Source organism: Vicugna pacos, chromosome 15, assembly GCF_048564905.1.
Source record: "Vicugna pacos chromosome 15, VicPac4, whole genome shotgun sequence".
Taxonomy (NCBI): Eukaryota; Metazoa; Chordata; class Mammalia; order Artiodactyla; family Camelidae; genus Vicugna; species Vicugna pacos.
Window position 1 is genome coordinate 27,980,237 of NC_133001.1, and position 21,728 is coordinate 28,001,964.

Below are 21,728 nucleotides of genomic sequence, written 5' to 3' on the forward strand. Positions count from 1 at the left end.
TTTCCCCAAAGGTTAAAAGGAGAGGGAGATAAATACTGTGAAAGCACAGTTTTCAGAAGGCTTAAGACCTGCTACCATGGGTTTTAAGACCCCACTGGAGACAAAAAAAAAGCTTCCTCATTTCTTTCTTCCCTCCCCCTCAAAGATAGTCCCAAACCTAAGAACAACATGCAAAGGGACTAAGAGATGACAACAAAAATAATGATGATTGTTATGAACTGAATATTTTCCCCCACCACAAATTCATACATTAAAGCCCTAAGGCCCAGTGTGACAGTATTCAGAGGTGGAGCCTTTGGGAGGCCATTAGGTTTAGATGCAGACATGAGGGTGGGGCCCCCATGATGGGATTAGTGTGATTATAAGCAGAGGAAAAGACCTGCACTGGCTGGCTCTCTGCCATCGGAGGACACAGCAAGAGAGTGGCTGTCAACCAGCCAGGAAGAGTTCCCTCACCAGAACCCAACCATGCTGGCATCTTGATCTCAGCCTTCTAGCCTCCAGAACTGTGGGAAATAAATTTATGCTGTTCAAGCCCCTCAGTCTTGGTATTTTGTGATGGCGGCCTGAGAAGACTAACATGGTGATGATAATGACTAATGTTGATTGAGGGCTTACACTGTGGCAGGTGCAATGCTAAATGCATTACATCGGTTAACTCGCTGAATCCTCACAACAACCTTCCCTGAAGAGTACCTCTGGAGAGAGGTCAAGTTTCCACTGGCCACACCCTGCTCTCAGGGACAGCCACCTCTCCCTACAGCAAGTCCCCGAAGCTCTCACCTGAGTGGCTCTCATTAAAGAAAAGCTATGCTGTCGGTGGCTCCTTTGAAGGCAGAGGAGGCAGACTGTGGGTCTCCTGCCAGGCTCCTGACCCTCTCAGGCAGGTTGCCAACATGGCTCAACTGAAAATACACTGGGAAGGCTCCACACTCCCAAATTCACCCTGCACCAGCCAGTGCCAAACACCCCAGCGTAGCAGTGTCAGTCCTCAGGGGAAGAAGCTCTGCTCCTCTTGACCTCTTTGAAAATAAGGCTCCCTGCAATAGAGGTCATATATGTGAGTCAAATATCTGTTTACTCTAAGGGCATCTTGTCAGTTCAGAGAGGGGAGGGGTGGAGAGAAAGTCAAACTGATGGAGAAAAAGGGCAAGGACAACTGGGAACAAACGCCCAGCATGTGATTTTTGAGGGAAGCAGCCTCCAAGCAAGTAAGCAAGGATGTTGACTGGTAAGCTGCCCCCGGTTCCCCCAGTCTGTATCCTCAGCACAGCTCCCCATGACCCAGATGGAGGTTTGCTCATGGGCCCCTTGTTTCCCAGCCCCCCACCTCCTTCAGTTTCCTTTATAACTGGTGCTTACTGTTTCTAAAAGTCCCTGACACTGACTGCCTTCTGCGTATAGGAAGCCCATCACCTCCTACTTGGCTACAACAGAGGCTGAGACCCAGCCGAGCAAATTCTCATGGGAGGATCCCAGTCTGTTTTAACACAGAGACATCTACACAGATGCACACACATGCATGATTATGACAATCATCACTCAATTGTGCAATTAGAGGTGATTTTAATTTCTGCTTCATACTTTTTACTATATTTAGAATATTCAACTATTTTCATAAGCTGGAAAAAAGTGGTATTTTTTAAAAATAAATCTTTTTAGTAGCCCTTACTGACTACAAACCTGATTTACAAAAATCCAAACCCCAAAACCCAGCCCTAGATGGCTCAGGCCAGAGGATGGGAACTCTCTTTGTAAATGTAGCCTCCAAATTCTTTCACAGAAGGAGTCACCATGGAACATATGTCAACAGTAAGCCCAAATGCATTTAAGATGAAATTTGATTTACAAGTCCCTCAGATTTAATAGTCATTTTGATCCTGGAAAATTGTGTTTTCAGTTAAAACGAATCCAATCTAGTTTTCTCAAGGGAGTACTGCCATAATGGGGGTTATAGCGGTCCCTGAGGGCCTTATTTCTCAACTTTTTACAGAAATGATCAGAGCATCCAAACTGAACATTCTAAACTGCATTTACACTGATTTAATAGATAAATGCAGCAACCCTTTAATTTAACTCCATTTACTTTTAAAGACCTCTTACTGGGGTGCAGACACCTAAGAGAAGCTGCTTAAAGTCCGAAGAGGGTGCGAGTGGGGTGGGGTGATGGGAGGGTCTCAGGTGCAGGTTAGACAGAGAGGCAAGGATAACTCCTGCTAAGGCAGGGTCTATCTGATCGAATTTCCCCAAAGGGTTCCATTATTCCTGTCCCAGAGCATGTGCACACTGCCTTTTAAAAGTCAGATTCTATGTCAAGTATGTGGGGAAACAAAAGGCTACAGGAGAGGAAGACCACAGGTAAACTTCATGCTCCAAGGAGGCCTGCACACAGAGCTGCAGGAGAAAGGGGGCGGGGCTCCTGGCTGGTGAAAACACCCCTATTCCACATTCCTCTGGAGCAGGGAGCTATGAGGTTCCTCAGCCCCAGAGAACCTCCTTGCTGGACCCAGAGTCACTGCTAGAAATGGATCCCTTCAGCATTCCCCACTGCTGTGAAGGGTCTCTATTAAAATACAGCCCCCATTAATGCATCATGAGTGAGTGTGTGAGTGTGTGTGTGTGTTTAAGAAGAATGCATGGTGTAGGTGTAAAATAATAGATTTATAAATGTGTATATATATGTGTGTATAATATATCAAATTATACATATTAAATATATCATGCATATTTTATATATATACTTATTTATAATATAGTATATTAATGTATGCATGTCATTAACAATATAATTAATATAACTATAATATATAACAGGTTATAACTATATGAATAATATATTATGTAATATGCAATATGATATACATATATATACTTTTGCTGAACCATTTGAAGTGACACTTCACCCCTAAGTATTTCAGCCTTTATCTCCTAAGAAAGACATTCTCCTACATAACTATAATATCAAAGTCAAGAAATTTAACAGTGATACAGCATTATCCAATATACAGTCCATATTCAAAGCTCTCTGTCCCCCAAGTGGCCTTTATCATTGTTTTTTAAAAGTTTAATCCAGGAGCTAATGAGAGTTCATGCATGTCATTTGGTTGCCATGTTTCTTTAGCCTCTTAATCTAGAACAATTTTTGTGACTTTTTTTTTCCTTTTCATGATACATTTATGGAAAATACAAGATGCTGTCTTATGGAATGTTCTATAATCTGCATTTGTTTATTCCCTTTTGATTAGTTTCCAATTCAATGACAAGAATACCACAGTGGTCTATGCATCAACAAACCCAAATATATTTACCAAGATCTTTATCTAGAAATAACTGTGTAAATGACATGAACATAAAATTTATAGGAGGAAAAAGATAAAATATTCACTTACTAGGAATTCTTAACATGTAAAGCAGAGCAGTCTTGACATACCACTGACATACTGTTTAATGCCTAATAGAGAAACAAATCTGTTTTAAAATGGCATTATCAGTGATCAGGAAGGCTGCTATGAAACTGATTTATTCATTGATTGCTAGAGGCAGTGTCACATTATATTTTCAGAAGCAATAATACAGTACATAGCAAACATCACAAAGAGATTCATATCCTTTGATTAGGTTATTCCTTGGGAATTAACTCTAAGTCAATAATTAAACAGAAACTAAAAGCTATACACTTAAAACTTATAGATGTTCCCCACTGCATGTCCATATTGGCCATTAAACAGAAATAACTTGATTGCCTAACATTAGGAGAATGATCTAATCAATTATATTACACCTACAGTAAGTTAAAAAAAAGTGAGGCAAGACTAGGGAGGAATATGGGGAAATGTGATATACTGTGAAAACAGAAGGCAGAGTAACAACTCTACGTAAAACACATTTGTAGATTGAAGGTAACAAAAATAAGAATGATTATGCTACACTAGGATGGTGGTTTTATCTATTTTAATATTGGAAAAAATGTTCTCTAATGCTCTTTAATGACTTTTAAAAGCAGTTCATTCTACCTAAAGTATTAGGTACCGGAAAGGTCTCTTGTGCCACAGGAGTGAGGTGGGGGGAGAGGCTACATGGCATGAATGAGGAGGAAAGGGCAGCAGATGTTGGCATGGGGAACAGGAGAGAGAAGATACACTTCATCAGCTTCCCAACTACCTGTGGTTCTGACGTAAGTGAAGAGTTATCCCACCTACTCCTACACCTGTGACTTACCCTGAAGGATGCTCTTTACTATCACTGGATGCACTCAGCCACTCAGCCATGCCCACCCAGTGTGACCCTTCACTTGCTGCAGCCCATGAGGCAAAATCAGCACTGGCTTTCCTTCCAGAGGGCCCTTCCAGCCACACACAGACCCTTTGTTCTATGGCTGCATCTGCCACACAGTAAAAGGGGTGACCCTGAGTCAGGGAGAGACCAACACAAAGTTGGATAACTCCTGTGAGACTTTCTGTGGAAATGAAGATCTTGGCTGGTCAGATATTAAGATAAGAATTCACAAAGGCATACAAGTAACAGGGCACACAGGCACACAGGGGGCACCCTATGAAGCAGCTAGGAGATCCTGAGTAACCCCAACCTCCATCAACATTCCGGAAATGTTTTCTGCTTGGTTCGAATTGCTTGTAAGCTCAAACTCCTAGGAGCTTCTACACCAATGAGTATATTACAGCCCTAGGGCACAGGAGAATCTATGGCAGGTTGCAGGTAGGTGGCAGGAGAAGTAAGAAGAACCCACATCTCACGGTCACTGCTCTGTTGATCAACCTCACCTGGCCCCTTTTCCTGGGCTGAGACTTTTTAGTCCAGACAAAAGAGGGACACTCAGACACAGGGAGAGGCCCGGCACCAAACCCTATGCCACCTTTTCTGACCAGTCTGATTATTGGTCTCACTGTTTCACGGTCTCACCTCCCTCACCTTGTCTCATCTCCTCCTGCACAAAAAGGGGTCTGAGCTGACAAGATTGAACAGTGTCCCCCTGCCCTCCCACCAAGGTCATGGACACCCTTAATGTCAGTGCTCTCAGAATGCCTCTCAGTTAAAGAATATCGAGCTGGGAATTTCTAATAGGTTCACACTTATGAATTCCCAGATGCCAGCATTTCCTTTCAGAGTATGTGTAGCAGACTGCCAAACCCAAGGGTCAACCTTGCCCAAGGTCTTTGACCTGGGAACCTGGACTAGAAGGATCAATATGCATGACAGGCCACCTCTGGGCACCACTGTCAGTCCTCACTGCAGGACAGTCACCTACTCGTGATGTCCAGGGGGTCCTTCTCACAAGCAGGGATGCCATGGGTGGTCTTATTTTTTCTGACCTCCCTCTTTCGACCTTCTCTTTTCACCTGAACTAAGTGCTGGGAGAACTGGACAAATTCTGCCTTTGCCTCAAACCTGATTTATGTCCTAGTCATTTAATCTCTTTGGGCCTTGGTTTGCTTATCCACCAAGAGGAAGTAGTGCCACGGCTCTGCCTGGACCCCAAGCCAGTGCGTTCACTCCCCCAGGTGCCAAAGCGACATCTCCTGACTGAGGGAGACAGAAACAGCTGCATATCCCACCCCACAAAACCTATCCCCTGCTGGGGTCCAGCTGCCTCCACCAGGTCCACACCTGCCACTGTGAGTGAAAGAGTCGACTCTGTCCTCTCCCTCTACTGCCGCCCTGCCTGGCAGAGGCTCCGGAGAAGCAGACCCTATCTTCGGGCTTAGAAAGCTCTCGGAAAGACTGGGCTGGGCAAGAAGCATGGACGCAGCTCTGTGAGAAATAACATGGCTAGTTTGAGAAAAGGCTGGGAGCCTCCTCAGAAGGCTTTTCTTGGAACCCAAGCCAGGAGTGAATCCAGTCCTCCAGGCAAGGGATTTCACAACACAAACAAAATAATTTCAACAGCCCGGTATTTTCGTCTAAATAACTGTCAAACTTTGCCTAATTCAGAAGCTGAAAAATAACAGCTACCATTTGTGGGGCCCCTGCCATGTGCTGAGCCCCATTTTAAGCATCTTACATCCATGACGTACTGTTACCTACACATAAGGTCCTGTTCCATATCCACGAGGTATTAGTACATATCAATGAGGTTTAATCACATGTCCATGAGGTACTATTACATATCTATGATGGACTATTACAAATACACAAGGTACTATTACATATACACAAGATACGTCAGCAACTTACACACCTTACACATATCAGGAGGTGGCATCATTCTCGACTTACAGATGAAGAAACCAAAGGCCCAAGAGGTTAGGTAACTAATTTGTTGAAGGTCACACAGTGAACAGTGAATGTCAGTTCCAGAATGCCCACCCTTACCCATCCATCCACATCTCCCAAGGATGTTAGAGTAGCCTGGGCCCCACGATACCCAGCTGAGTGTATGGAAGTCTCTTGCCGGCTGCTGCCCACCCACCTCTCCACGCATCTGGCCCTGCTCTCATCTAGAGACTCAGAAAAGAAAGTGAAAGGGGACTGATTAATTCATAATGCACCCGCATCATGGAATTTAACACAGTGGTTTAAAAAAGCAGATATGCTAAGCCCACCAAGAACAAGTAGAAAAAGAAAACTAAGAAACATGTGTATAGTATTTGCATAAAATGAGAAAGAGTAAAGGATAAGTATACTCAAAATACAAGCAGAAATACACACAGAGCCTTCCCGAAGGGTAAAATCTGTTCATCCTAAAAATGTTTATTACGTGGATACTGGATGCCAGGCACTGTTCTAGACCCAGACTCTGGGCCACAATGGATGGACCATAGCCATTCTCTAGTTCTCAGATATTTTGGATTTGGTCCTTAATAGATAGGTCTCCACTAACAAAGCAAGGAATTACCATGATACTAAAGACAACAGTAGTTATGACTGAGGGGTACTCCTGACAGAGACTGGATGGAACTTTTCCTACTCAGTCTCTGAGGAGTTCACTTAATTTTCCTTCTCAGTAAATCTCTAGTTTGACTGTAGGGACTCACTGTGAAAAATGCAAGATCAACGGAAACAAAACACAACCAAAAAAACCCCAAAAAACAAAAAACAAAAAACTAGGTACTGAAAATCAAAGGAGCAGTGCTTTTTCATTTGTTTTCCATGAGGAAAATAGATTATAATATTTTCAAGTGAAATAAATGCTACATGACAGTGAGTTTAACTATTAAGTAAATATTTATGTGATGCCAAAGAGTATGTTCTACATGCTGTACTGACACAATACGTTAAAGCAGATTTCTGCTCAAAACAGGAAGGAGGAAACAGCAATTAATTCCCTGGAAGAGATTAGGCTACATTATCTCTGTCTTCCCAGAGAACCACACAACGTGAATCAGAAATGGCTGAGGGGAGAGGCCTGGAATTGTCTGCATGTTTGATTCTGTGTGTAACCTAATCAGAAGAGAGCTAGTGGCATTTCAAGATTAGCATCTCAAGCTTAAGATAAATCATTTTATTCTTTCTCATCTTTGCTTTCTGAATGATCTGTTCTGTGTTCATGGCAGGGCATATGCTCTGTGTACTTATTAAATCTTAAGCTAGACTGTCCTTTGTAGGGGGTAAAAAAAACCAACCATGGAAAACTTGGACCCTTGACAGGGGAGGGAGAGCAGCACTAGTGTAAACTGAATGAAAACACAGTGATGGCAGGACAGCGGGATGGTCACTGAGGGAGAGGGCCCGAGGGAGAATGGGGGAGGGCAGCCCTCCAATCCCACCACCCAGGCTCTGATACAAAGCACATGGGAACATGGGGAACCACCGAACAACAGTGATTATATTGAAGCAGGAAGTCTCCCTGCCTCTTGCCTGTCTATACATTCATTCATTCCCTCCCTCCTCCATCCATTCAAAATTACATACTGGAGTCACACTGGACCTACTGCACGCTTCTGGTAGTCACTACTTGCCAGGAGAAAAACCACAGAGCAAAAACTCTCCAGGCAGATCTGCTGGAAGCTCTAAGAGCCTTCTCATCCCGGGAAATCAGCCAAGTAGGGCATTAGCCAAGGGTGGGGCCAGAGTTGTCACCGGTGCTAGTGATGGTCCTATGATTCACATCACAGGAGATCGAGCTGTTGCTGAATTCCTGGTCACCTAAGCCCAGTGGAGCTCATGTCCATTAGGTCACATTCATGGTTTGTGTTTCTAAAATGCCCTATTAAAAAAAATGCCTGTGGGAGACCAGTGGGAGAGCAGTGGTAGACGTCTCGCAGGGCATCTGTCCATTCCCTGGTACTGCCTGGTGATCTTGGGGAGGGGGTAGTATCAAGGCCAAATGAAGGTTGGCATCTCCCAGCTTCAAATATATAACAAGCCTTTGAATGGCACAGGCACCCCAGCCAAAAAGGTTATGGGATTATTTAGTAAAAACCCATCACCATCCAGTGCTGTTGATATCAGCCATTCCACATCAACCAGTCAGTGGCAGGCAGGACTCAGAAAAGCTCAAGCAGAGTGAGCTAAAAATCACACCTTCTAAAGCTCAAGTGGCCCTTGCTCACCCCGGGCTCCATGGAACTTCTCAAAATTAAGTGCCTGCACAGTTTCCCAGGATACCACAGTGAGCTCACTTGCTGTTTTCCCTAAGCACCTCTGTTTGCTAAGGAAGTTTTATCTTGTCTAATATTGTAATAATTAAATATTTTAAAATTAAAACTCTAAAGTTTTAATTAAACTAAAGTTTTAAATTTTAATACTTTATTTTAAAGTTAAAATTAAAAAACAAAACACATACACAGCCTTTCCCAGAGAGATCTGGGGTCCTGAGCAAGGTTGCCAGGAAGTTGGCCAGGTGGGTATTTCTTATCAGACTACCTGGGAAAGAAGAATGGTTTCAGGGAGTCAGAAGATAAAAACAAGAAAATAATAGGCAATGAAAGACTCATGAGACAAAGGAGATGATGGAAAAAGAAGATAAAGAAGAAAAGATGATGAAGTCACAAAGTCCAGGCTGGTAACAGGCCAAGTGAACCCCACACCTTCTCAGAGAGCAGATGGGTATGTCTTAAGTTACACAATCTTTTCTCCCCATCTCCTGGTCCATACTGACCAAGAAGAGAGCTCATCTTCCTTCTACCTCCCCTGGTAGTAACCCAGGCCCAGCCCATTTCCAGGGCAGGGTGTTGGGGGGCTGGATCTTCCTTAGGAACAAGCCCCAGATCCTTCTACAGCCACCAAGGCCATAGTGCTTGAGGAACTCAGATCTTTTTCCATGACTCCAGAAACATGCTTCAACTTTTTCTGACAAATTTTATGTTCCACTGAGACTGTGACCAACTGTGTGTGTGGAGAGAGGGATAAGGAGATCAAAAACAATGCTTTTAATACCAGAAAGCAAAGCATCCCATAGTCCAACCCATGCTCCTCCAAGGCTCACAGGCTCTGACTACACACACACACACACACACACACACACACACACACAAACACACATGCACATACAGTGTGTCTCACCCTGTGTTGTTGGCACCTCTTTCCAGCCTGGGGACACTGCAATCCAGAAAAACTAATGAATTCCCAGTATTGCTTCCTACAGCCTCAGAAGTTCCTATCTTGCCATGAGCTGTCTTCCAACGTGATATGAGAATGTCGGGGAAAGAACAGTCACTGTGTGAGGAGAGAACTACTTCTCATAGCTCTGCAAAACAACAGAGACAACTACTATATTATGGGTCTCGTATCTACAAACTCCCATACAAAGAAAACAAAAACCATCAAGAACAAAAGATGGGGGTGGGGAGTGGAAATTTTTTTTTAATTTATTGAACCTAAGAAAATAATCTGAAGCCACAGATGCTTAAGGGAAATCCAGTTAGCTTAGGTCTTAGGGCAAATGAAATACAAGTGGAGATCAGATTCCCCCAATGAGTACATTATCTTTGTCTAGAGGGAAAATGCTACCATCCACAGGCCCTGTCTTGAATCTCAACACACTTCTTACAGATACACATTCTTGGTTACCAGGACCCTGGGGAAGATGTAGATATGGCCAAATAGTACCCAACTTCTCTCCTGAAAACTCAACTCCCACCCTATATCTCACTACCTCAGGGCAGCCCAAGAGATGTGTCTTTACTTACAAGAGATGGTACTTTCCTCACTTGAAAATCTGGGCCCTGAATACAGGCAGTCTCCGGCCTGCCCTTGCAGCAGGTCTTGGCTTACGCATTAACTGGGACTAGACAACTAAGGTTAAGCTGACGTTAAGGTCTACCATCCAGTCTCAAGAGTCTCCAGAATCCCCAGTGATGGATTAGCACTGCCTCTGGCCTCATCTCTGCCTCATCCCTGAAGTGCCAGTGAATCTGGCTATCCCTAACAGGTTGGGAGATGCTGAAGAGGAGAGAACAGAAATCCATCCAGAGGAAAGGCTTAGGAAAAAAACTTCATTTTCTGGGAGAGAAAAAAAGGGCCAAATGAGAAGTATGGTAGCCAATCTGCCAGGTGATCCCCAGGGATCTCTACCTCCTGGTGTTCCCACCTGTGTGCAGGTTCCTCCCACAATGACTAGGGATGACCTGCTGACTTGTGTAACCAGACTTTGCAGAAATGACAGAATGTGGCTTCTGAGGCTAGATCATAAAAGATATTGCAGCTTCCACCTTGCTCTCTCTCGGATCTCCCTTGGAAAGCCAGCTGCTATGCCATGAGGACATGCAAGCAGCCCGATGGAGAGGTCCATTTGGTGCGAAACTGAGATCTCCTGCCAGTCAACAAGGACTCATAAGCCGTAAGTGTAGGCCATCTTGGGATCGGGTCCTCCAGCTCCTGTTGAGCCTTGGGTCGACCACAACCCTTGCCAATGTCTTGACTGCAATCTCACGAGAGATCACAGGCCAGAACCATCCTGCTTAAGCTGCTTCTGAATTCCTTACCCACAGAAACCTTATGAGATAATACATATTTATTACTGTCTTAAGTGGCTAAATTTGGGATAACTTGTTACTTAGCAATAGGTATCTAATTCAGGAGGGAATAGATAAACCAAGCAGGAGAGACTCAGGGTAAACACTGGAAGGAAAATATTGTAACTGTGAGAACTGTTCATTCACTCAACCAATATTGACTGAGTGCCTCCGGGGTGCTAGGTACCTACCCGGCCTTTCGGTTACACATTCATCCTGCCTATGGAGAGAGACAAAGGGAAAGAAACAGTGGTAGGACAGACAGTATTAGAAACACTATCACATGGATCCCAGTGTCTATGTAAAAGTGAATTGGGCCAACCTGGCTCCTGAGAGCTGGGAATTCAGAGATACTGGTGTCCTAAAAACCAAATCATCCCCGTTACTTCCAGCTCCACTATGTCAGCTTATCCTTTAAGCTCAAGGCTTTAAACCTTGTTAAAACACAAATCCCCTGGGAGGGCCATTATGAGTTAAGTACGGATGAATGTCATATCTTTTTGGAGGAGCTGTACTGAGAAGGTAGAAAAATTATGTAGAACCTGCAAGGGAGAGTGCTGTTTGGAGCTAAATTTTGGAAATTTTACAGTCAAAGGCTGATGGGTGCTTAACATATCTGAAGCAAAAGACAAAATCCATTTTTAAACAATCTAATAATAGAAATAATAGGTACCATTTACCATATAGTGTGTGATTAAAACGTATTTTCTCTACTTCTTGAAAGGCTCCCACAAGATTGGTATTATTATCTCCACTATACAAATGAGAAAACTGGGCTAAGAAATTCTAGGTGATTCACCCAAGGGTGCATAGCTATTAAGTGGTGGAGCCTGATTTTGTACCAAGGACTGTTTAGTTTCAAAGTTCATGGTGTCCCCACCATGCTACACATAGTAAAGAATACAAAATGGACAATTGCTCCCCTTTTTATCTTATTTAGAAAGTGGAAAAAACATTCAAGAAAATTCAAGCATGCTGTTCCTATTATACTAACAGGTAGTTTAAGGATTTTTTTTTAATGAACTTTCCTTCTCCAAGGCTGTAAATGAAAAAGCTATGTGAAAAATTATTAGCAGATTGGAAGGGGAAAGGCCCATTGATTTTAATTGAGTATAGGGTTTGATGAGAAGTTCTGAAAGTTGTTTTGGAAACTAGATTGCTGGAGAAGCAATGGAAAATGAAAACTCACAGAGACAGCTCACTCCAGTAACACAACACACATGCCAGGGAGCACAGGGGAGTGACGAGTATACAACCAGAGCCCCTCCTTTCAGCCGATCTGTACCATTTCTGGGCATTTCCTACAGAATTCTGAAAGGCAGGAGGAGACGTGAGGTACGATGCAGGAGCAAATATTATACTCATCACATCGGCAACACCTCCTGGAACAGAGTGTGGATCTGCTTGAGCCAAGCAAGGAACAACGCTTTACATCAAGGTGTTCCCAAAATCTGCCCTAAGCCATCTTGTGCTCAGCAGGAATACCTGCCATGATGGAAAAGTCTGTTCTCCTCTCCAGGTCAGCCCCCTTTTCATTCCTGAGGCTACCAAGGTGAATGTTAATGTTGCTGGGTTTTGTTTTTTTAATAAGCATTATCCTTTTTCTCCAAAGACAGTGAAACAGAGCAGGACCCTGTCGGGTTCTCCCTGGAACAAAAAGGCAAATATCATAGACACTGAAAAGGGATCAGGGGTTGCCAGGGACTGGGGGTGAGCAAAGGATCTGACTATGAAAGGGAAAGATAATGGGAGAATTTGGGAAGGTGGTGAAACCATTCTATATTTTGACTGCAGTAGTGGTTATATGACTGTGTGTATTTGTCAAAATTCACAAAACTGTACACTAAAACAAGTGAATTTTATTGTATATAATGAGATCTTTTTTTTAAGGGGGGACTTAAGGGGGAGGGTATAGCTCAAATGGTAGAGCACATGCTCAGCATGCATGAGGTCCTGGGTTCAATTCCCAGTACCTCCTTTAAAAAATAAATAAATAAACCTAATTACCTCCCCCCTCCAACAAATAAATTTAAAAAATTTAAAAACTAAATTAAAAAAAGAGGGGGGCGAGGGAGTAATGAAGGAAGACCTATGTAGCCTCAGCCCCTGTGTCAAGAGCCCTGAAGAAAAGAACTACCCCGAGGAAAATTTAGAATGAAAATCTGCTCTAAGCATTTAAACAGCCTTTACAACCAAGAACTCAAGTGAGCAGAACAGACTGTAAACATGAGCCGAGAGAGAGCTGGGGTATCTGGTATAAACCCAGGTCCCTCCACTGTCTGCTTCTGCCTTTAGTCCATGGACTTTCCATTCCCATCTTCCCTGATCTCACCACCTTACCCAGGAAGACCTCCTGACTGCCCCTCACATAAGTCACATCTATTCCTCCAAGCTTCTGATTACATCAGTCCTCTTGCCTAGGACACAGCTCTTTCTCCCCTCTCCTAATCTCAATCTTTCCCATCTTTTAAGATCTAAAGCTTCCATGAAACTTTCCCTACCAGAGCAGTCCACAAGGATCTCCTCTTCTTTGAACTATCTGAGGACCCGGAGTCTTTCCTATTCAATTTGATATTCATCCATTAAACATTTAATTATACACTTTGAGTGCCTGATGGAATGTTCATATTGTTTCCTCAACTACACTGCTATTTACTTTAGAATAAGAAGCCCTTAAAATTTCTCTTGTGTCCATCTCCCCAACCTCAGCCCCAGTACTTTCCGTGCCTAGTTCTAACCATCAATAATCGAATGAAATACCAAAATATCAACCACAGTAGGTAAGAGAAGCAACGTATTAAACACGTTGCAATTTATCTGCTCATAGCTCAAAATCTTTGTAAATTTTTTTCCTTGCATACAAGGTGATTAAAATGTCTTCTCACAAAATAAAACCCACCCACGGTTCTAAACAATTTAACCACAATAACAGTAAGTACATACATTTCTTGATGTGTGATTGTTTCCACTGTATTAGATTCCTTTCATGGCAGCACATTAAAATGAGAGTTGGGTTATTTCTCCTTTTTTAAAAAAAACAATAATCAAACAAAGTCTATACATTCATTTATTTTCTTCTAGAGGTCTTAGGCCAAGTATCTTGAGCTAATAGACACCCTCTACAGATGTTTCCAATTTTCATGCATGCTTATGTTTAAATTAGGTAGGCCAATTTAATTAGCCTTTTAATCTTGCAGAACAGCGATGCAAAAAGATCATGCTGAGTTACTGCCATCATATTCCGAGTCTCAAGTTACATTTCATCCCTTGCCCTTTGCTTATTTTATGGTAAAGTACAAATGGAAAACGCAATACTGATAAGGAATATTTGAGTGCAAGCAAATCATTGTTTTCTTCAGAAAATTTCCAACTGGCATTTAAACTCTTCAGACTCTGTATTGATTTTTGAACCAGAAAGAAGCCATCAGTCTTCATTTCGGCTGGATTTACAGACCCCCTTTAATAACATCACAGAGTCTATGTGTATGGATGAGTTTGAGGACTGTTTTCTTCCCTGCCCGGAATCATGGGGCTGCATGGAGACCTTTGGCCCCTCTAGGGTCCCCTTCAAAGTGGAAGGGAGTGTTGAAAAGGCTCAGAAAGTTGAAGAGCTCATTGTCCGGGCTGATAATTTTGTCCAAGACCAGCTCTTTCTAGTTATGGCTTCCAGGTGTGAGTTTAGGTATCATTCCCTGGGAGACAAAATAAAATAGAGGTGCAACTGCTGCTATACCAGTGAGTATAAAGCAAAACCACTAGGCCGGTGGTTCTCAAACTTCAACCTGCATCAGAATTCCCCGGAAGCTTGCTGAAACACAGGTTGGTGGAACTTTAACCTACATCAGAATCCCCTAGAAGCTTGCTGAAGCACAGGTTGCTGGGCCTCACCTGGCTTTCTAGTCAGGAGCTCTGGGTTGGGGCCTGAGAATGTGCATCCTTCCCTCAAGACAGCCACCGCAGCCCCAGGGAGTGAGACTTCCGAGGCATTTCCTTTCTTTTCCCCTTTTTATTGAAGTATAGTTGATTTACAATACTGTGTTAATTTCAGGCATTTGGCACAGTGTTTATTTGGGCTTTTTTGGTAGATTATATTCCTTCAATGATTATTAGAAGATACTGGGCATAATTCCCTGTACTATACAGTAAATCCTGGTTGCTTATCTACTTTATGTAGAGTAGTTTGTACTTGTTAATCCCATACTCTTGATTTGTCCCTCTCTCCCTCCGTCCCTCACCCCTTTGGTTACCATAAGTCTGTTTTCTACATCTGTGAGCCTGTTTTGTATATGGATTCATTTGTATTATTTTTTAGATTCCACATATAAGTAATATCTCAGAGTGGCTATCATCAAAAAGTCTACAAATAACCAATGCCGAGGCATTCTCATAAGCATTCTTTAGAGAGTTCCCAGGGAGTCTGCTGCCCCTACATCTTGTGAATGCTTCTAGGAGCAGAACTACTGAGTCAGCTGGGAAGCATCTCCTGCTAGCAGGTGACTAAGCCTCCGGATGAGGTGGGCAGTGGAGTGGAGCAAATGGAAGGCAAATGGTTGTGTGAAGGACATGTAGGTACAAAGGGAGAACAGCGCCACCAGCAGGAGAACCCTGGAATTCCACGTCCACCAGAGCGCGTCTGCAGTGTCAAGAACTGAGCCCAGCTCCTCCAGGGGCTGAAGGAGCGACTGTAGGGGTGTACTTCACCCCCCAGGAGAGGGCGCTAAAGGCTGCACACCCCGCGCTCCCTTCTCCTGGGCTCATTTAGGGTTTCCACCACTTTGGAAGCTAAGGAGAAGCCGTCATTCGTGACTAGCTTCTCTGTTCTCCCAGAGAGAGATTCTAGGTTTTTAAGCTTTAAAACACATGGAGGGCTTGGTCCCACCCTCAGAGACTCCCATTTAAATGGTCTGGGGATCAGCCCTCCATGGGTTTTTTTTTTAAAGATTCCCAGGTGACCTTAACCTGGAGTAAAAATTGAGAAGAACTGGCAAACCAGCTCTGGGCTTCTTGGCCCAAAGGAAGCCTGTGTGCTTCCTTTCCCTGCCCTTCTGGTTCTGAGATTCTCCAGGTGTGTTCCACTAACATCACCTTAATGTTCAGCAGACATTAGACTGGACCCCATGACAAAGGAGAAGAGGAGGCTTCAGAGCCGAGTATCTTCCAGATAATTGAATGCAAGCGGTAAAGTCGGAAGGAAACTGGTGGAGGGTTATTTTGGAGCTCTCAGTTTTTTGAGAATTTCATATCTCAAACATCACTCAGTAATGTAAAAAAAAAAAGGACAGCTGTCTTGAACTTCCTCTCCAGGAAATTAGCTTTCAGGGAGAACTCACACTTACCAAATGAAACAGATTCTCATACTGTAGTCTACAGTTTCATTTGGCTACTTAAAAAAAAATTTTTTTTAAATGGAGGTACTGGGGATTGAACCCAGGATCTCATCCATACTAAACACATGCTCTACCAGTGAGCCACACCCTATCCTCTACTGTTTTGTCCTGTTCATAAGTGCCTTGAAAGTAGAAACTGGTTGCCAATAGAACCTTTGCGTTACAGGGCACGGCTTAAAAAAAGCACTTTCAGTATTCTTACTTTTTCTACACAAGTTGCATTCCTAGAAAGCAGCATGTCAATGGAATTGCAATCCCTCAAACCCAGTTTCAAATGTACATTAAGTGCTCTATAAGGGAGCCCTGTGGTGAGTGCTTTTGAAGAGTGACTTAATTTGGGAGGTAATGCTAATAAGTATACTTTAATTCAACTATTTGGTAAAGCTAAATTTTAACAGAGCAATTTCAGTGTAAAATAGAGGTTGTCTTCTGTTCCCCTAATTTGAACCTTTAAGGGGCTTGGGGTATGTTATAATAAATTCTGCTGTAGTTCATGCTCCTTCAGAATATTTGCAGCAAAGGAGGGGTGTTTTATTGGTTTAAACTTCACCGCACTTCTATATGTTGAGTCACACACACAGAACAATGATGACTCGCCTGTGCTTACAAGGCCCAGGAGCCACATGGTGTAATGAAATGAGTAGAATCATTATCAGTTGGGGACTGAGGACCTTCTGCTCACCATCAGCTAGTTGTGTGCCACTGAGGGAGTCCCTTTCCTTTTCTGGGCTTTGGTTTATCTGTGTGACAGAAATATTGGACTAGGTGAATTCTAAAGGCTTTTTCGGCTCTGGCATTTTAAGATTTCAGGCTTCTTTGAAGAGTCTGGATCATCTGAGGTTGTCAAATTCTACTGTCCTAGAACCACCTCTATTAGCATTTGGCACAAACTCAGAAGAGGAGGTGTGGGAGAAACAAGCTCACTGTGTGTGACTGTGTAGGTTGCGCACTGCACAAAAGTCCTCAGTGGCTACATCTGCCCCCAGCAGAGGGCTGTATTAGCAGAGGGCTCCCCAATGTGTTAGGTGCTACATGGTCTCGCCTGGCCCTGGTGGAAGCAGGACCTTTAAACCTAAGGGCAGCAAAGCACAAATCTTGTGGTTAACATCAAAATGGGGTCCCATGACAAAAGGCTACCCTTCTGGGCCCAGGAGAAGCTTGGCTCAAGTGTGGAGACCGTGTACACTTAAATGTTACCTAGTTTCAGTGAAGAAGTCGGGGTTAAGGAGGATTTATAGAAGTCCAAAGACTTGCAAGGCAGAGGGACACATCTGAGGAGATGACTGTGACTGGAAACATTAGTTACTGAAGAGCCTTTATGAAAACCAGATGACCAGTTCCTCCTTTGAGTCCGAGGGTAAAGTTGTGTAGAGCAGTGGTTCCCAAAACCTGGTTGCTTATCAGAGTGACCTGGGAAGCCAGTGCAGCCACAGACTCCTGAACCACTCCCCAATCCTACCGAGTGAGGATTAAACATCTGTAATTTCCATCAGCTCCCCAGGGAATCTGGCACAGCCAACACAGTAGCAGACAATATTACAGTGTTTGATTAGGCCCTGGATGTTAAGCTGTGGGAAGGACTGGAGAATAATTCACACTCATGACCAGGGATGAAGGGCAAGGACACCGTTTGGGGCTTTCTGTCTGGTGGCCAAGTGAGCACAGTCCCAGGCAGACAATTTGGGGCTACCCAGGGGGCATTTAACTAAGATGAGCCGAGTTCCCAGAAGGTACTCAAGGAACACAAGTCCTCCTACTCGTCCTCTAGCTGCTACTCTTCCCTGAACACCTGTCACCTTGAGCCAACAGGAGTACAAACCACAGAGACGGTACACATATCGTGCTCATCAGCATCCCACCCCCTCAGCATCCATCCCTCTTTCTGCTGTCCATGCGCTTGCAGTAATCATTTTTACTCCAGTGCTTATTAGACAGTTGGCCTAGGGCATCATCAAACCAGGCATCTGGTAGTCCCTGGGGAAACTGGGGCAGAGTCAAGAAGAATAAAGCCCAGTGATGACCTTGAAAGCTATTTTTCCCTCACCCAGCCAGAGTTACGCATGCAAATGCACTGTGACATCTTTATCAGCTACCCTCAAAATTAGAAAGTGAGAAGCAGAAATAAATGAACTCTCAGGGAGTGTAACTGAAATTCTGCCAGCAAGTTTCAAGATAAATCTTTTCATAATAAAACATGAAAATCACCTAAAGATCAGAGGTTGGCTGATGTCCATTACCGGGTAATAAATTATCTGATGTATAAAGCAGTGATCTGTTTTAATGACTATGGTTAAAATTAGGCATTCATTTTTGGTAAATATATTGATTGTATTAAAGGCAAAACCCAGTTTAGCTGAATATAGCTTCAGTCTTTGATCAAAATTTCATTCACAGAAAACCATCTTTGTTATGTTCCCAGGATACTATTTAAGGAAATATTTTCTAAGAATTTATTTAAGGCAAGTGTTTTGCTTCATAAAGCTAACACAAGAAGAAATTAAAACCATGAATAGATCGATAATCATTTTTTAAATCAATAATTCAAAAATATATGCATTTCTAATTTAAATCCCAATAGGTTTCTCACAGAATTTGAGAAGTTGATCTTAAAATTCACAGAAGAAAAGTGGCCCAAAGTTGCACACACATAAAAGTGTTGACAAAGAAGAATAAAGAATGGAACCATGCTCTACAGATATCAAGATTGGTTTCACAGCTAGAGCAATTAAAACAATGTGTATTGGTTCAGGGATAGATAGACAGACCAAAAGAACAGAACAGAGACCTGAAGTAGGAGACTCAGTGGGGAAACTATGGGACTGATCACAACATGAACCTAGGCGCCCAGGTTGTCAAAATAGAAAAAAAAGAAAAAAGAAAAAGAATTAGACCCAAGTGTAAAAAGCAAAACACTAAAACTTTCAATTAAAAAAAATTTCTGTCATTTAGAGGATTTATTCATCAGAATGCAAAGAGCACAAACCAAGCATAATCATATTAAAATGTAAAACTGCACCACAGAAGACACCAGAAATAAATTATACTAGCAAGCCAGAGACACTGTGAGAAGATATTTGCAACACATAATAGATTCAGATTTGGTAGTTCAGTATGTATCAAAAATCCCTACCATCAGCAAGAGAAAGACCAGCAAAACAAAAAGAAAAATTAGCAAAGGATAGAAACAGTTTCTTCTCAGGGGACATACAGCTGGCCAATAATCCTAACAGGATCCTCAACCTTACAAGTGATCAGGGAAATGCAGACTAAAACAATAATGAGGTGCCATGTTACACTTACTGGTTGGCAAAAATTTAAAGTCTGACAATATTAAGTACTGGTGCGGAAGTAAAGAGGCAAACTCTGACATACTGCCCATGGAGATGCAAACTAATATAACCAAGTTGAAGAACACTCTGGCAATAATGAGCTAAGCTGATAATGTGCATAACCTACAACCTAGCAGTTTCTTCCTAAGTGCATACCCTAGGAAAATTTGCACACATATACCCAAAGAGACACACACAAAGATGTTCAGTGGAACACTGTTTGTGGTAGTAAAAAACTGAAAACGACTTAAACGTCCACCAACAAGTGAAAATGGATAAAAACTGATTTTGCCAAACAAGGAATATCATCTAGTAGTTAAAATGAATGAACTAGATGTAATATGTCAACGTAGACAAATCTTTGAAACATGTCTCCTTAAAAAAAGCAAGTTACAAAAGAAAAGATACACAATGATATCATTCATATAAAATCAAATTCACAAAACATTTATGGACACACACACACACACGTGCGCGCATATGAATGGGCTGAACGCCATCTTCAGCCCAGTGGTTACCTCTGGGGAAAGAGGAGCAGAAATCTCTTCTTGAGGGCATTCCAACTATATGTCATGTCTTATTTCTTTAACAAAGACAATGAGAAAGATCTGAAGCAAATATTACATTTTTATATTCACTAACCAGGGGTAATGAGATTGCCACTAAATTATCCCTGCTTTTTCATCTATTATTTGAAATATTTCCAACATTTTTGAAGGTTCTGTGTGTCCATATGCCAATGAGCATTTGTTTTAAAAGTGGCACACTATCATGTGGCAACAACTTGCCCTCAGTCCACTGAATTTGGAGATGTGACGCTGGAACACTCACAAATAAAGTAACAGTGCAACTTTAAAATAGATACGATTTATAGATCATTTGCCCCCCACCGCTGAAGTTATTAGCCTGTGTCTTAACATGTAGACAATAGACATTTATATGTGAGCAGTCCAGGATGAGTTGGGGAGAGGGAGTTTTACTACTGTTCAGAGAATGTTGCTAACCTCACATGTTCATTGTTGTCTGACTTCATCCTACTTCTCAGCCATTTTTACATCTCCAAACTTTACTGGGTAAAACAGGCTAGAAAAGGAAACAAATTTCATTGCAAGAAATGTTGACTGAATAGTCCTTCTCCAAAGAAATAATCCTTGAGATTGTGTATTGTAATCACCACTACCACAACAAATCTGGAAACCCGAATGTCTACCAACCGGAAAATAATTAAGTGAAATACCAAACTGCTAGAATACAAATGATAATTATAAAGACTATGTAACAAAACGGACAAATGTTTGCTTAAAAAGAACACTGAGACTATAACCACATTAAAAGATGTTTTCAAGTAGTCGAAAGATCAGAAGATCAGTTCTTCAAGTTCTGAAGATAAGAAGACATGTAAAAATGAAAATAATTATGTTATCACTGTATGATTATAAACATTATTTCAAGCTGTTAACATTTTGATGCATTTATTCCTTAAGTATCTTTTTTTTTTGGTAATGGATTTATTGATATATAATGTCCTAATATAACAGGTCACTGTACCATTGATCCATTTAGAGCATATCATCACCAGTTTTTAGTAGATCACAGATGTGCAACCATCTCCAGAGACAATTTAAGACCATTTTCATCACATCAAAAAGAAACCCTTATACCCTTTAGCAGACACTCTCCATTTCCCAGCCTCTGCCCCTGGCAGTCACTGATGTCCTTTTGTCTCTGGAGATTTGCCTATTCTGGACATTTCATATAAATGGAATCATACAACATATGACTTCTGTGTCTAGCCACTACCACTGAGCATATTTTCAAGGTTCATCCATACTGTAGTGTGTATCAGTACTTCATTTCTTTTTATTGCCAAATAGTATTCCATTGAGTGGACATACTTCCCTTCATTTATGTGGCACTATTTTTACAATACCAATAAATACACTATGTGATGAAGAGAGGTTCAGAGAGTTTTCCATCTACCCTATTCTCACATGAATTACTTCTGGTGGCTGAATGATGACCTCAGGGGAGTGAATGCCTCAGAGTTTAGGTCTACTGGGTCATAATTGGGATTTGGCTATTGGGTAGGACAGGCAGACTGG

The 21,728-nt window shown here is 42.3% G+C and overlaps 1 protein-coding gene across 1 annotated transcript in view; it reads right to left on the reverse strand.

Annotated features, from left to right (window-relative positions):
- PRKCE (protein kinase C epsilon) overlaps window positions 1-21,728 on the reverse strand; it is a 472,021-nt gene that overhangs the window by 176,441 nt on the left and 273,852 nt on the right. The gene's annotated exons all lie outside the window — the stretch shown is intronic.